Consider the following 16,728-nt stretch of genomic DNA (forward strand, 5'->3'; position numbering starts at 1 on the left):
AAAATCAGGTACATTTCAAGTACAACATAGATCTAGGCTATGTAAAAAAGGTTTCCTTTTGTGGAAAGCAGGTCCTGGTGTGTTTACAGATCTCACTCCACTGTAAGACTGTTACTGGATGCAGGAAGCACTTAACTGAGAAGTACTTCTGTCTCATTGAGTTAAACCTGTCTAGTACATTTAAAAGTATTGGACTCTAAAAGGGAGACTCTGTCACCATATAACTGTATGTTATTTTAACCATAAGCAGTGCCATATCAGAAAACTTCCTGTATCCAAGAGTTCCTTAACTTCTTAGCAAGCTCATTCTTATAGCCCATCTAATTGGAATGATAGTTTCATTATAATCTCGGTGAAGATTTTGAAAGTACCTAGCAATTTTGGTTTTCTGTTTGAAATAATTTGGCAGTACTTTGTAACTGGATTTTTTTTTTTCCCCCAAAACATCCTTAGTTAAGCATTTGTTTGTATTAATAATCTAGAATAATAAAATTATTTATCTCTGCCATTTCTGAAAATTCAACTATCTTGTATTCATGCTAATTGAATCTTCATTGCAGATGCCAACTTTGGCACAACTCCTGATATAACATCTTGTGCAAGTTGTTTAAAAACACAGGTTTTGTGTTCCCATCTGGTTTGAAGATAACCAAGTGAAAAAGATGTAGATTTAAAATGAAATGGTTTTAAATGACCAAATTAGTCTTAAGTTCTATATAAAAAAGTGTGCTCACCCAAGGGTGAAATACACATTTTTTGAAGTTTGCATGGTTAAGTTGGAATTTTGGGACATTTAGGTAGAAGCTCATGGAAACCCTACATAAGTGCTGCTGTGACTTCTTCAGTCAAGGTCTGTGAGATATTGCCCAGAATACATTTCCATGGCAGGTAAATGCATAAACACAAGTGTTAATATTGTAATCCAAAACTCACTTCTGATTGTGAGATCTCATGGCACACAGTTATTTCAATAATACCATAAGCTAAGGAGCTTACAGGACTTTCCTACTCTTTCCTTCAGCCACTTTACAGTACAACACATGTCTAGATTAATGTCATCCGTTTTGTCTGTGGTAGATGAATATGGCCATGTGGATAGAGAGAGCATGGCCAAGTAATTATGCTCCTGTTTTTTAATCATAGAATCATAGAACAGTTAGGGTTGGAAAGGACCTTAAGATCATCTAGTTCCAACCCCCCTGCCACAGTTCCATGTCCTTTTTATGTTGAGGACACCAGAACTGCACACAGTACTCCAGGTGAGGTCTCACAAGAGCAGAGTAGAGGGGCAGGATCACCTCCTTCGACCTGCTGGTCACGCTCCTTTTGATGCAGCCCAGGATACGGTTGGCTTTCTGGGCTGCAAGTGCACACTGCCGGCTCATGTTCATTTTCTCATCAACCAACACCCCCAAGCCCTTCTCCATAGGGCTGCTCTGAATCTCTTCTCTGCCCAACCTGCAGCTGTGCCCGGGATTGCTCCCATCCAGGTGTAGGGCATTGCAATTATCATGGTTAAACTTCATGAGGTTGGCATCAGCCCACCTCACAAGCATGTCAAGGTCCCTCTGGATGGCATTCCTTCCCTCCAGCGTATCAACCGAACCACACAGCTTGGTGTCATTGGCAAACTTGCTGAGGGCACACTCAATCCCCCTGTCCATGTCACTGACAAAGATGTTGAACAAGACCAGTCCCAACACCGATCCCTGAGGGACACCACTCGTTACTGGTCTCCAGCCGGACATTGAGCCATTGATCACAACTGTTTGTGTGCAGCCATCCAGACAGTTCTTTATCCACCGAGTGGTCCATCCATCATATTGATGTCTCTCCAATTTAGAGACAAGGATGTCATGCAGGACAGTTTCAAACGCTTTGCACAAGTCCAGGTAGATGACATCAACTGCTCTACCCCTCTCCATCAGCTCTCTAACCCCATCATAGAAGGCCACCAAATTGGTCAGGCAGGACTTCCCCTTAGTGAAGCCATGCTGGCTGTCACCAAGCATCTTGTTGTTTTTCATGTGCTTTAGCATGCCTTCCAGGAGAATCTGCTCCAAGATTAGGGACTATAGTGATAGGACAAGGGAGAGCAGGTTTAAACTTCAACAGGGGAAGTTTAGATTGGATATAAGGAAGAAGTTCTTTACTGTAAGGGTGGTGAGGCACTGGAATGGGTTGCCCAGGGGAGCTGTGAATGCTCCATCGCTGGTGGTGTTCAAGGCCAGGTTGGCCAGAGCCTTGGGTGAGATGGTTTAGTGTGAGGTGTCCCTTCCCATGGCAGGGGGGTTGGAACTAGGTGATCTTAAGGTCCTTTCCTATCCCAACTATTCCATGGTTCCATGATTCTATGACCCGTGGGTGGATTTCATCAGGACCTATGGACTTGTGCATGTTCAGGTTCTTAAGATGGTCTCGAACCTGATCCTCTCCTACAGTGGGTGCAAGGTCTTCATTCTCACACTCCCTGCATCTGCTTTCCAAGACTTGGATGGTGTGGTCAGAGCATTTTCCAGTGAAGAGTGAGGTAAAGAAGTCATTAAGAACCTCAGCCTTCTCCAGATCCAGAGTAGCCAGTTCTCCTAATAGCATCCAGAGAGGGCCCACATTGTCCCTAGTCTGTCTTTTATTTGCAATGTACCTATAGAATCCCTTCCTGATATCTTTAACGTCCCTAGCCGAGTTTAATTCTAACTGAGCCTTAGCTTTCCTAACCTGATTCTTAGATTCCCGAACAACATCCCTGTATTCTTGCCAGGCTGCCTGTCCTTGCTTCCACCTTTTATAAGCCTCTTCTTTCCTTCAAATTTTCCTCAGCATCTCCTTATCCATCCAAGGAGGTCTCCTGGCCCTCCTGCTGCACTTCCTTCTAGTTGGGATGCACCACTCCTGAGCTTGCAGTAGGTGGTCCTTGAATATCAACCAACAGCCCCTGTCCTCTAGGGCTGTATCCCATGGAACCTCACTAAGCAGGTTCCTGAAGAGGCCAAAGTCTGCTCTCTTGAAGTCCAGGGCAGTGAGCTTGCTGCACGCTCTTCTCACTGTCCTGAGGATCTCAAATTTGACCATCTCATGATTGATGCATCCAAGGCTGCCCTGGAGCGTCACATTTCCAGCGAGCCCTTCCCTGTTGGTGAGCATGAGGTCAAGCATGTCACCTCTCCTTGTTGACTTCTCTGTAACTTGCAGGAGGAAGTTGTCTTCCACAGAATTGAGGAACCTCCTGGATTGCTTGTGCGGGGCCGTACCATGGATCCAACAGATAACAGGGTGGTTGAAGTCCCCCATGAGGACAAGAGCCTGTGAATATTAGGCTTTTACTATCTGTCTATTGAATACTTCATCCACAGAGTCGTCTTGATCAAACAGTCTGTAACAGATCTCCACAGTAATGTCTCCCATCACTGTTCTCCATTTAACCCTGACCCACAGACTCTCTGTGGACTGCTCACCTGTCCCCAGAGTTCCATACTCTCCAGCCTACCCCTAACATAAAGGGCAACTCCCCCTCCCCGCCTGCCAGGCCTGTCTTTTCTAAAGAGCCTGTAACCTTCCATTCCAACACTCCAGTCACAGGAGCCATCCCACCATGTTTCTGTGATGCCTATTATATCATACCCCCATAGGTGTGCACACATCTCTAATTCCTCTTGTTTGTTCCCCATGCTATGGGCATTTGTATAGAGGCATCTGAGCTGAGCTCCAAATGAAGCCGGCTCATTGGCTGGAGCAGCTGGGATATCTCTACATTGCTCTGAGCATTTATTGTAGCTGCTGGCAACTGACTGGGTGTGTTGGGATGGAATGATTGCCCCCCTCCCCCAACACTTCTAGTTTAAAGCCTCCTTGACCTGGGCAAGCCTCCTACCAAAACACCACCAGCTCTAGCAGCCCCCACTAGACCTGGCCTCCCAAACTGAGTCCCATGTTCTAGATACCCAAACCCCTGACTATGGCACCACCCTTTTAACCATTTATTAACCTGGCCAATCCTCCTAGCCTTTTTAAGATCCTCCCCTGTATCCTGGAGAATTGATGAAAAGACTATCTGAACTCCAGAGCCCCTAACCAGCTCTCCCAGGGTTCTGTAGTCCTTCTTTATGTTCTCCAGGCTACTGCTGTCTATATCCCTAGCACCCACATGGATGACTAGAAGTGGGTAATAGTCAGTGGGACTTATTAGACAAGGCAGCCTCTCTGCAACATCCCTGATCTGAGCCTCTGGTAGGCAACACACCTTTCTTTAGAGTGGGTCAGTACTGAACAGGATTGAAATATAAACCCCAGGAACATAAAAGCATGAGTTCATTGTCAAGGGAAATTTAGTCCAATGGCCATAGACATAATGTCACTGACAATTTACCTGTTCTTCACTAGGTGTAGTCAGAGGCTGTGGTTTTAGTGTCTTTTGAATTACATGTAGTGAGTAGTTGAGTAGGAAACTCTAATCAGCATGCTTTTTGAATCTTGCACTGACATTATAAAGTTTATGAATAGTAACTTATATCACAATCAGAATAAATATCTTAGAGAATAGATGTAAGTGAGAAGGTCAAACCTTTTTTCTTTATTTTTACAGGAATGGATAAATAGCGCAGTTGCTATCTTTCACAAAACCATTTTTTATTAGAATCAATTCTTCCTATATTTTACTTCTCCATTTTTAGACTTTTTGGTTTTGTTTTACTTTATCTTATGGCTCCTTTTTTTAACCCTAATTTTACTGACATGTTTTTCCTCAGTGATAATGTTTCCACAAGTTGATTTGAAAAGTCTGTGAATCACTCATCTAGGAGTTCATAGTGAAATTATAGTGTAGATTTGAAATTAGAGTACAAGATCTTTACAAGTTTAAACTCTGCTTGAAATTAGACATCTGAGAAATACCTACTTTGAAAATTAAATCAGTAGTAACCTTATCTAATTAAGTAACAAAACTCAAAATTAAGTCTTAGAAAATCTGAATCTTCATATTATAAATAATCTGGCTCATTGAATAGAATTGCCTTTGTGAACAGTGCCACAGTAGATGGCTTGCTGACATTTCCTTCCAATTCACCGAGTTCACAGTGCTGTTATCTTTAAACTTACAAAGCTTCAAATGCTTTTCTATTACCGGGCAATATTTCATTTCTTCATGATAAGAAGTTGGAATAAAGCTGAGATCATGTACTAACCAAACATTTTATCCTGCTGTGTTCAGGGGATGAGACAAAGAAAAAATTACAAGGGAAGCCTTACAAAGCAACATCTTAGATTTGACAGTGAACTGTGAGCTCTAAAATCTTTGGAATTATATTTCAGAAGAGTGTTGTGCCCTTTCAAATATGACATGAACATTAGATGTCTTTCTGTAATAGAATGTTTAGATATATGAGTTCGATGAATAAGAGGAGAACAACAACAAGCAGGGACAGCAGATTGTGACAGCAATGAATTTCAGTGAGTGTGACAGCTGTGACCTGGGGATGCTTCAGACATGAGGTGGCTTTCATCACCTGCCCATGGTTTCAAAGGCTCATCTTGTTAGCAGTCTCACTACATCACTTTTTTCACACAGCAGAAAGATAATACGAAAATATGAAGGACATACCTCATATTAATAACAACTTTGTAAAATGTTAGAGCAGCGTGCCAGAATAAAAAGTTACACCTTATCCATATAATACTATTAATACTTACAGGAAGTATTAAGAGTAAAGCAGAAGAAGCCAATACCTCCAGCTGAAAACGCGACCAGTGACGCAGTAGTTTTCCACTGCATATTAAATCTGTGAGGCTAAATGTTGCTAATTCTCTAAATATATCACAGCGCTGCTTGCATTATACTTGTTTATCAAGTTGTTTATATATGTGTGTATATATATTTCTCTTATCTATTAGCTGAAATTTGAACTGAGAGAGTTCAAGCCTTGTGACGAAGGCTGCAGCCCACGGACGGTGCAAGGCGGGCAGTGGGCCCCTGACACTCCAGGCCCTGGGCTTCCTGGAGTCAGGCTGCTTGGGAACGCAGCCCAAAGCAGGTGGTAAACTCCATGCAAGGATAAATATTGGCATAAGACCAAAATTAACTATTAATTTATTTAACCAAGGTAGCTACTGACAGATCTTTTTTATTTTTTAACTCAGTTTATAGTTCTATTCTGACAAGAATTTTTATTTTAGCATTCATTCACTTTTTCATTTTTCATTGGCAATGTGTGTTTCTATTGATGGGATTTATCGTTCCCATAATTCACCTATAATTTCACCTATAATTGTTGCCAAAACATCCAGTTAATAGACAAAAAGAATAAATATTATAGTGCCATACAGAAATGACAGACCAGACTACATTTCAATGTTTGTGTTGGTGAGCAAGTTCAGAGAATGGACCTGAAAGGAAACAGACTGAAAGAGGAAAATGGGCAAGTTCATTCCATGGAGGAGTTGGGCAGCAAAGGGACTCCAGAAATTTCAGCTTAAGTTTTCTGTAACTTTGGTGTGAGCAGCCTTATATTTAGTGAAGACTTCTAATACCAAAAGATACTGGCCATCAGAAGATACTTCAGTGTAGGAGAGTTTACTGATAACTTACAGAAATTATAACATTTTTTGTATAAAATATATACAAATATATTTTTTTGTATAAAATATTTCTCAAAATTTTCTGGCACGCAGTCCAGTAGGAAGCATCTTGAAAGTACAGTTTGACATCCTGGAGAGAAAATCCTTCTGCTTTGCCGCTATTATCAATGAAGTATCACAGTATCACAGTATCACAGTATGTTAGAGATTGGAAGGGACCTCGAAAGATCATCTAGTCCAATCCCCCTGCCGGAGCAGGAACACCTAGATAATGTTACACAGGAATGCGTCCAGGCGGGTTTTGAATGTCTCCAGGGAAGGAGACTCCACAACCTCCCTGGGCAGCCTGTTCCAGTGTTCCGTCACCCTCACTGAGAAGAAGTTTCTTCTCAAGTTTAAGTGGAACCTCTTGTGTTCCAGTTTGTACCCATTACCCCTTGTCCTATCATTGTTTGCCACTGAGTAGAGCCTGGCTCCGTCCTCGTGACACTCCCCCTTTATATATTTATATACACTAATAAGGTCACCCCTCAGTCTCCTCTTCTCCAAACTATAGAGACCCAGCTCCCTCAGTCTTTCCTCATAAGGGAGATGCTCCACTCCCTTAATCATCTTAGTTGCCCTGCGCTGGACTCTCTCCAGCAGCTCCCTGTCCTTCTTGAACTGAGGGGCCCAGAACTGGACACAATACTCCAGATGCGGTCTCACCAGGGCAGAGTAGAGGGGAAGGAGGACCTCTCTCGACCTACTAACCACCGCCCTTCTAATACACCCCAGGATGCCATTGGCCTTCTTAGCCACAAGGGCACAGTGTTGGCTCATGGTCATCCTGTCGTCCACTAGGACCCCCAGGTCCCTCTCCCCTACACTGCTCTCTAACAGGTCATTCCCCAACCTATACTGGAACCTGGGGTTGTTCCTGCCCAGATGCAGGACTCTACACTTTCCCTTGTTATATTTCATCAAGTTACTCCCTGCCCAACTCTCCAGCCTATCCAGGTCTCGCTGGATGGCAGCACAGCCTTCTGGCGTATCAGCCACTCCTCCCAGCTTAGTGTCATCAGCAAACTTGCTGATAGTACACTCAATTCCCTCATCTAAATCATTGATGAATATATTAAATAATACCGGTCCCAGTACTGACCCTTGAGGCACTCCACTAGTTACAGGCCTCCAACTAGACTCAGCCCCATAGACTACAACTCTCTGGCTTCTCTCCTTCAGCCAGTTCGCAGTCCACCTCACTACCTGATCATCCAGTCCACACTTCCTCATTTTAGCCGTGAGGATGCTGTGGGAGACCGTGTCAAATGCTTTGCTGAAGTCAAGGTAGACCACATCCACCGCTCTGCCATCATCCATCCACCGTGTTATTTCCTCATAAAAGGCTAAGAGATTGGTCAAACATGATTTCCCCCTGGTGAAGCCATGTTGACTGCCCCTCATAACCTTCTTATCCTTGATATGCCTTAAGATGGTACCAAGGATAAGGTGTTCCATCACTTTCCCAGGGATGGAGGTGAGGCTGACCGGTCTGTAGTTACCCGGGTCCTCCTTCTTGCCCTTTTTGAAGACTGGAGTGACATTTGCTTTCCTCCAGTCCTCAGGCACCTCTCCCGTTTCCCAAGACTTGGTAAAGATGATGGAGAGTGGTCTAGCAATGACTTCCGCCAGTTCCCTCAGCACCCGCGGGTGCATCCCATCTGGACCCATGGATTTATGGATGTCCAGATTGCTCAACTGGTCTCTAACCCATTCCTCATCGACTAAGGCAAACCGCTCCGTCGACCTGACTTCATCTAAGGTCTCAGGGGTACAGGGCTCTTCAGGACTGCCCGCAGCAGAGTAGACAGAGACAAAGAAGGCATTCAGTAACTCTGCCATCTCTTTATCTTCTGTCACCAGGGCACCCATCCCGTTCATCAGTGGGCCTACATTGCCTCTGGTGTTAGTTTTGTCTGCCATGTATTTAAAAAAGCTCTTTTTGCTGTCCTTGACCCTTCTTGCCAGGTTTAATTCTAAGGATAATTTTTTTAAGTAGAATTTTCCTGTACTATCAACTTGAGAAAACTTCTAGGATTATCAGTATATCAGATGTTACTGTAAAATTGTTTGATGAGTGTCTTCATGCATTGAGTAAAATTACATCCTAAGCCTATGTTAAAGGCCCATCACTGAATTTCAAAATACGTAAGACTAACATTAAGAAATAACCAGAATGCCTCTACAACCTTAATGTGACAGCATTCCATGTACATAGTACAGTGTAATTTCAATTTCACCCTCATATATTGTATTTACCCACAGAACCACTACCTCATTCAGTGATTTTTTTTTTTGTTGTATGTTTTGTTTTTTAAGTTAATGTGTGGCTCAGTCTTCTTTAACCTGTCTGATCTGAATCCTGTGTTGAATGCAGAAGTTTTCTATGGAAACTTCTGTGCCTTACTGGCATAGTATTATGCAAAAAGTGGTAGGTACATATTTGTACCACTCTCATAAAGCTGAGTATGCTATACCCATTTTACAGAAGGAAAATAAGAGCAAAATTATTTCTACCCTAAATTAGCAGAAACGCCCTTTTTAGATGCCTAACCTGAAAAATGTGTGACATTTCAGGTAACTTATTATTTCGAGAGACATTTGTTCAATCAAAACAGAGATTTTGACATTACTTTAAAGTGGTTGTCTTGACTGCAAAGAAAAATATATTATGCACAAATGCTTGAAAAATAAAGCTACTTTCATGTCCTCATTATCTGATACACAAAGTAAAATTAAGTTTTCTTCATATAAGGAGAAATTTAACTCAATATAAAATACTTAAATAGTAAGAAGTCATTAAAATAAATATTCTAGAATAAAAATAAGACTGTCAGCTCCTAAAAATATCTGCTTTTACATATTGGAAAGCAAATGTGAAAATTGTGATACACATACAAAGTTTGAAGGATATTATAAAGCAAATTAATATTTCATTTTATTTTTATCATGACAGCAGAAAATATGAATCTTAAAGCTATATGTATGAGCTTGAACATAGCAGAGGAAATCTGCAGGTTAGAATAACTTTTTCATTTTTATTACAAATGTTAATATAAATATGCATATGCATACTTACTTCTTATTCTTCCTTTAGCATGAGACAATCTTAGGCCAAAGTGTAGCTGAACTCCTTTATATTGGCTTAATCATAGAATCATACAATAGTTAGGGTTGGAAAGAACCTTAAGATCACCTAGTTCCAACTCCCCTGCCATGGGCAGGGACACCACACACTAAACCATGTCACCCAAGACTCCATCCAACCTGGCCCAGCTTATAAATTACTTAGAATCATGGAATCATAGAATAGTTATGGCTGGAAATGACCTTAAGATCATCAAATTCCAACCCCCCTGCCATGGGAAGGGACACCTCACACTAAACCATCTCACCCAAGGCTCTGGCCAGCCTCGCCTTGAACACGTCCAGGGATGGAGCATTCACAGCTTCCCTGGGCAGCCCATTCCGTGCCTCACCACACTTAACATAAAGAATTTTCTCCTTAAATCCAATCTAAACTTCCCCTGTTGAAGTTTAAACCCGTTACCCCTTGTCCTATCACTACAGGCCCTAATGAAGAGTCCCTCTCCAGTATCCCTATAGGCCCCCTTCAGATACTGGAAGCCTGCTATGAGGTCTCCACGCAGCCTTCTCTTCTCCAGGCTGAACAGCCCAAACTTTCTCAGCCAATCTTCATACAGGAGGTGCTCCAGTCCCCTGATCATCCTCGTAGCCCTTCTCTGGACTTGTTCCAACATTTCCATGTCCTTTTTATGTTGAGGACACCAGAACTGCACACAATACTCCAGGTAAGGTCTCATAAGAGCAGAGTAGAGGGGCAGGATCACCTCCTTCAACCTGTTGGTCACGCTCCCTTGGATGCAGCCCAGGATACGGTTGGCTTTCTGGGCTGCAAGTGCACACTGAAGCCGGCTCATGTTCATTTTCTCATCAACCAACACCCCCAAGTCCTTCTCCATAGGGCTGCTCTGAATCTCTTCTTTGCGCAACCTGCAGCTGTGCCTGGGATTGCTCCTATCCAGGTGTAGGGCATTGCAGTTATCATGGTTAAACTTCATGGGGTTGGCATCAGCCCACCTCACAAGCATGTCAAGGTCCCTCTGGATGGCATTCCTTCACTCCAGCGTATCAACCAAACCACACAGCTTGGTGCCATCGACAAATTTGCTGAGGGCACACTCAATCCCACTGTCCATGTCACTGGCAAAAGATGTTGAACAAGACCAGTCCCAATACCGATCCCTGAGGGACATCACTCATTACTGGTCTCCAGCCGGACATTGAGCCATTGACCACAACTTATGCTATAGTTATGTTTATACAATCAAAATTATTTATTTTAACTTCTAATACAAGTTTCTTGGGTTTTTTTTTAGAATTGGCTTAGAGGACTGTAACTGTATGTCTGGGAGTTTGTGATTTAAAATAATGTATTTTTCTTAAAAACATGGAATCCTAGTATTTGTTTTAACATGCATGTTTCTGAGGTGCAGTTCGAACCTAATAGCAGCCGTATGCTCACATGAATTTGGATCATGTGAAATAGATATCTAAAGATAGCACCTGACATAGAGAAGGTAATACAATTTTTTTCTGTTTGACAGTTTTCAAATTCACATGTGTAACAGCGAACTATGAACGTGGTGTAAGATTAATTTGATGCCAAATGGCCATGAGGCCAGGTACAAGGGATGGGATTCATTTTGCTGTCTTCTAGGGCGTAATTCATTGGACATATTTTAGATAGCTACTTTAGAATTAGGTGAGTTGTACCTTGGAAATGTAAATGTGCTGGTAAAAAATGAGCCTGGGGTGACTAGCTCAGATGTAGGCATTTTTAGTACTGATAGTGGCATGCATTCAGATGAATTCTTGTTGTTTGGCTGAATGTACAGTTTGGATTCGCTCTGAGGGGTTAATTCCTAGTGGTGCTTCTTAAGCTTGAATAGTTGTTCTTCAAGTAAGACTAAATTTTCAAAGGAGGAGACAAAAAGCAGAAAACTGCAGGAAAAGTCTGTCCAACTTGTCACTATGAAATTGCTAATTCAATTTGGAGAGGTTTTTTGCATGTCTGTATGTTTACATATTGCATGGGGTTTGTAGGTTTTTTTGTATACCTTTGAAGAGTTATTTTGTTTGTTATATCAAATATTCACTTAGAAGACAAAATATAATTTATTAATTCAGTTGAAAGGATACACGCAAAAAAAAGGAGTATGTCCAAAATAGCTTGTAAATATTAGGACTAAACATTAATTTGGAGTCTTACAGTGTTGTAGACTAAAGCTGAAAGAAAAAGGAAACTGTAAAAGCAAAATACCCTATTGGAGGGAATACCAAAGATACGCGTGTAATTCAAGTCTTTCACTCATTCAGATAATATAATGTCAAATAAGTGTGCCATTCTACAAGAAAGCCATTCCTGGAATACTTCTCACAGAAGTGCAAAATAGGTCAGTAAGGAATTGAAGAGTAAAAAGCCTGTGTTTTCGTCATTGTGAAAGAGGTTATTATAATTTTACTACAAAAAGGCTTGGGAGCCAGGTGCCTTCCTAGAAAGGTCAGAATATTATAAATCTCTTTCTGATTAAACACTTTTTACTTTTTTTTCCTAATTAATAGTGTATGAAACAGTATGTCATCTGTTCTTTCCCCAGTATGAAGTTACCTATACTGTTGAAAAGTATAGTGCTGTTAATAAGTTATTTTATCCTCCAGCGAGTTGAAGCACAAATGTCCTTGAAGGAGTTTGTTAAGTACAGAAGAGCATGAAGACAGCCAAATAGTTTTAAAGGCAATATACCTCTAGAGCTATATTTAGTTGAATGTCTAGAGCTCAGTCCATGACTAAAATTAAAGGATGACTAAGCCCAAGAGATGAGTCTTACAGAGAAACTAGAACAAAGGAGAAAGCTGAGACATGAAGGTAGAGAGAACCTAAGAGATATCACTGCCTTGTCTGTCTTCTTAGGAGCAGAAGGATCAATCCTACAGATATTATCTGAAATGTCTTCTTTCAATAGTGATACAGGGACCAACAGTTGTACTCCATCAACTTCATGTTTTCATATATTTTTGAGGAGGACTTTTGGTAATGCATTTTTCAAACAATGAAAATATTTTGCTGGAGCTGAAAAAAAGGAGCCCCCCCCCCCCCTCCAGTAATATTGGATAACTACCTTTGTGACCTGGTAAGAAGAAAAAGGCATATATGATGTAGGGATGAAAGTATTTATGGGCTTTTGGATACCATTACTAATATATGAAGATAAATCTTAGTAGGAAGTTACTTAAAAGGGACTTTTGGAATGAGATCTTAGAGTTTGTCTTTGAATTTTTCCAAATAGCTATTTGAAAGATGTAGAAATACATACTTCCATTTTACTTGGAGGGGCTAAGACAGTGTTATGTTGTGAATGATATCAGATATTCTCAAACTAAATTGGAGTGGTTGCTAATTCTAGAGACAACTTCAATCTCATAAGTTAAAATCTTTAATAGTTCAAATCTTTTACCTGTTCTTTGCAAGATAGTAGTAATAAAAAATGCCCGGTGTCAAGGGAAAAATCCTGTTATTTATGAAATGGACTTGATATTGAAGGTGTGTAACATGTAATGTCAGTGAAGTAAGAGTATGGGAAAGGGCATTGCAGCTCCTTAGAGTGAAAGTTTCATATATTGTAGGAACATTTTTGGAGGAATTAAATGTCAGATCCTTAAATGCTTAGGATTCATGATTCGGATCTGGTTGTAAAGAGCAGCAAGATAAGGAGTGCTTTAAATTTGGCCCTTGAGAATGTGTTGTCCATTGCTTAATAAAGGCTTCAGTCCTGATTCCTAATTGTGAGTCTTACCAATTTTGAAAGTTGGTCAACCATATGTTAAATGGCTAAAATTGTTCACACTACTTTTTACTTGTGAGTGCATGTAGAAACAAATAGGGAAGAAAAAAATTGTGAAAAAAGGTAGCTAGTGGGAGTTATGTTTTACAAGCAATAAATAATTCTGTGTTTCTTGCTTTCTCTTAAATATTGGCAATAGAGTTTTGGGAGCTATTCAGCTCATCAACCAGTAAGTGCAAGGATGGTGTTTTTGGCATCCTGCTGCCTCTCCAGAAGGCAGCACGTCTTTTGTGGGTCCTGTCTGTCAGCTTGGTATGGACATCTCAAATGTGGCTCAGATGGCTCAAATGTGAGCTCCTAACTTGAGCTGTAAGTATCTGGTTTTGGGGAAGGCAACATTGGCTTTATTGTCTTTATCTCAGCTTACTGAAATGGGAGAGAACTTACCTTCAGTATTGGCCCCCTCATGTAGCATCCTTCATACAGGTGTCTCTGAAATTTCATCTCTAGCTCATGTTTCAAAACTGCATTTAGATACTGCCATTCATATGTGTTGATTTCAGATTGAACCCTGCACAGTTTCCTCCTCATGCTTAATTTTAGCAAAGCAAAGTCACTCAGATTTTATATCTCTCTCTTTTTACTTCTGTGTTGAGAGACAATGAGCCTACAGCACAAATTAGTGCAGTGAGACTCCAGTGCAAGCTAACACCAGATTCTCTAGAGATATCTTTAATTAAGTGGAATCAAGTTTGTCCTGGGACTAGACAAATGTTAGGAAAAATACTGGACAGTGGACAGTATCCTAGGTGATTACTGTTGTCAGCATTATAATGCAGTAAAGTCTTTCTTTGCTGTGTCATGTAGACTTACTTGTATTAAAGCTGCATTTTTGCAGAAGTTATAAAATAGCTCTTATTATCTGACTTCTTTATTGATCACAATTTCACACATTTCCTTTTTTGAAAATTTTGAAATTAAGTCCAAATGTGATGGTAATATTGTACCACAAACAAAATCCATCTTTTCTACACAAAATCTCTAGTAAGAAAGGCAGCTTATATTGATATTCCAGCTTCATTAGTTTATCATGATGACTTTTTAAAGCTACAGAGTATTTCACTTAATTTTTAGTAGCACTTCCATTTATTATTGCATCTAGTTTTGATAAAGACAAAAAATTCCTATAGACTAATATTATTGATTGTGGAGTTATGAAGCAAGGATATAAAAAGATGAGTTAAACTCGTAAATTAATTTATTCTCAATTCCTGCATAGTTCAATTCCATGTTTTGTTGGAGTTAAGGGGTATTTTACAAATGAATTGATAAAGCCAGTATATATAGTTTTTCATCAAGTTTGTCTGCTATGTCATATTATATATTAAAACCCCTTTTTATTTATTTTCTTTGCGCAGTAATTATATTTTGTTGTCCTGTGCATTCCTTTTGCTCTATCCATCTCATAATATGTGCTGTAAAAGCACACATAAGTAAATAGGATAAACAAATTAAGCTGTTTAAATAAATTAATTGACTCTGCAGCTCTGTATTCAAATCTTATATGTTCACTGGATTTCATTTTAATGAAACCCTTCTAAGAGCAATACATTGTATGCCAAACAGTGAAATTATGTATTAAATGAATGATTAAACATGCTATGTTCCAATTTATACCAAATCTGTATGCTGTGCTGTTTAAATCCTCCTAAATCTAAAGAAATAAACCTTCTACATTCTGAAAGCATCTGCATTATAATCCTCCTCTTGAACACCCAGTTTATGGACATATAAACACAATCAAAGTCATAATAAGCCTAGGGCTATGATGCAGTTAAACTATCCTCATCAATGTTTTTGACTTAAAACCCCTGCAACTATTAGAGTGGTATCCACTCAAATGTCCTGAAACATTGCTCTGGAAAGTCTGCTCCCACTCCACCAATAGACCCACAGAATCCATTTGCAATCCAAATCTCAAGTTTAGCAAATATTTATTATGAAGCTTACCTGGAACAAATTTATTGGTTACTATAGACGGTCATATTGGTAAGTTTCATAGAATGCATTCAGAGAAATAAATATTCGTCTAGCTACTGTGAATGAAAAATAATGACTGCTGCAAAAACAATTTGCTGTGTAAGGAATGTGATGCTGTTTTCAGGAAAATTTTTAGGCATTTGCAGCACCAAGGTTTCATATGTGTTATTGAACATATACTATTATGTATGAACACAAACTTTCAGTATTTTTTCATTACTGAAAGCTTTCAGTGGGTTTAGTGTATACAAGTTGTTGGCTTGTTTGTTGATTTTGGTTTGGGTTGTTTGGGGGTTTGGTTTGTTGGGTTTTTTTTTGTTTTCTTTTGGGATTTTTTTTTTTTTTAATTAGGATTCAGTATTCCAGTTATCAACAGAAAAAAAAAAGGAAACAACAAAAGCAAAAAAAAAAATCCTAGTTTAACATTTTTAGACCCTCCAGTAGATTTCTATTGTAGGCATTATTTAGTTTTATCACTGTTCAACCAAACCTACCTAACTCACACATATACACATATTTTAGCAATGATATGGAGTTTTGGGAGCTATTAGCAATAAAAAGGAAACTGCAGGGAAAGACAGAGAATTCTATAGAAAGGACTGTTCTGAGCTCATCTCCCTTTCTTTATTGTTTCTGTCAAAGGTCTGTGTAAATGTCTGATATTTCTATCTGCTACATACCGATGGTTCTCACATAACAGAAGTGCAGTTCAAACCGTCACAGTCCTCATGCTCTAATGTTTAGAATCAAAGAACATCTCGAAGTGCATCATAGCTCCTCCTGGCTACCATGCCAATCATTTTCCTGGGGAGAAAATCATGAATGGGTGTTTCTTCCCCATTTTGAAATAGTGATATGGCCAGTGATACGGCCACGCTGTTACAAAAAATGTGGTTAATTCCAGGTTTGTTCTTCATGGTATAAGCAGATATTTGGATTTCCATCAGTTACTGGTATAGTTTAGGGAGATTATATTTTCTTTATGATCCATAGCAATTCCATAAGATATAGTTGCTCAAGAAGTCCCTTTGAAATTAAAATATGGAGTAAAATTCAGCATAAACTGTAAGAGATGCAGCAGCATCTGATCTTTATTTATTTACAAAAATTAGGCTAAAGTCTATAAACCAAAATGTATTCTTCCAATTCAAAAGCATGCTGATAAAAGGGGGGGGGGGGGGAGGGGGAGAAGAAGAAAAAAACGGCAAAA

General features: G+C 39.9%; 1 protein-coding gene across 6 annotated transcripts in view; it reads left to right on the forward strand.

Moving 5' to 3' along the window:
* Window positions 1-16,728, forward strand: part of DACH1 (dachshund family transcription factor 1) — a 375,827-nt gene that overhangs the window by 244,274 nt on the left and 114,825 nt on the right. The gene's annotated exons all lie outside the window — the stretch shown is intronic.

The sequence above is a fragment of the Pezoporus flaviventris genome, unplaced genomic scaffold (assembly GCF_033815535.1).
Source record: "Pezoporus flaviventris isolate CSIRO_AGI_PZ_B2104156 unplaced genomic scaffold, CSIRO_AGI_Pfla_v1 ptg000003l, whole genome shotgun sequence".
NCBI classification, from domain to species: Eukaryota; Metazoa; Chordata; class Aves; order Psittaciformes; family Psittacidae; genus Pezoporus; species Pezoporus flaviventris.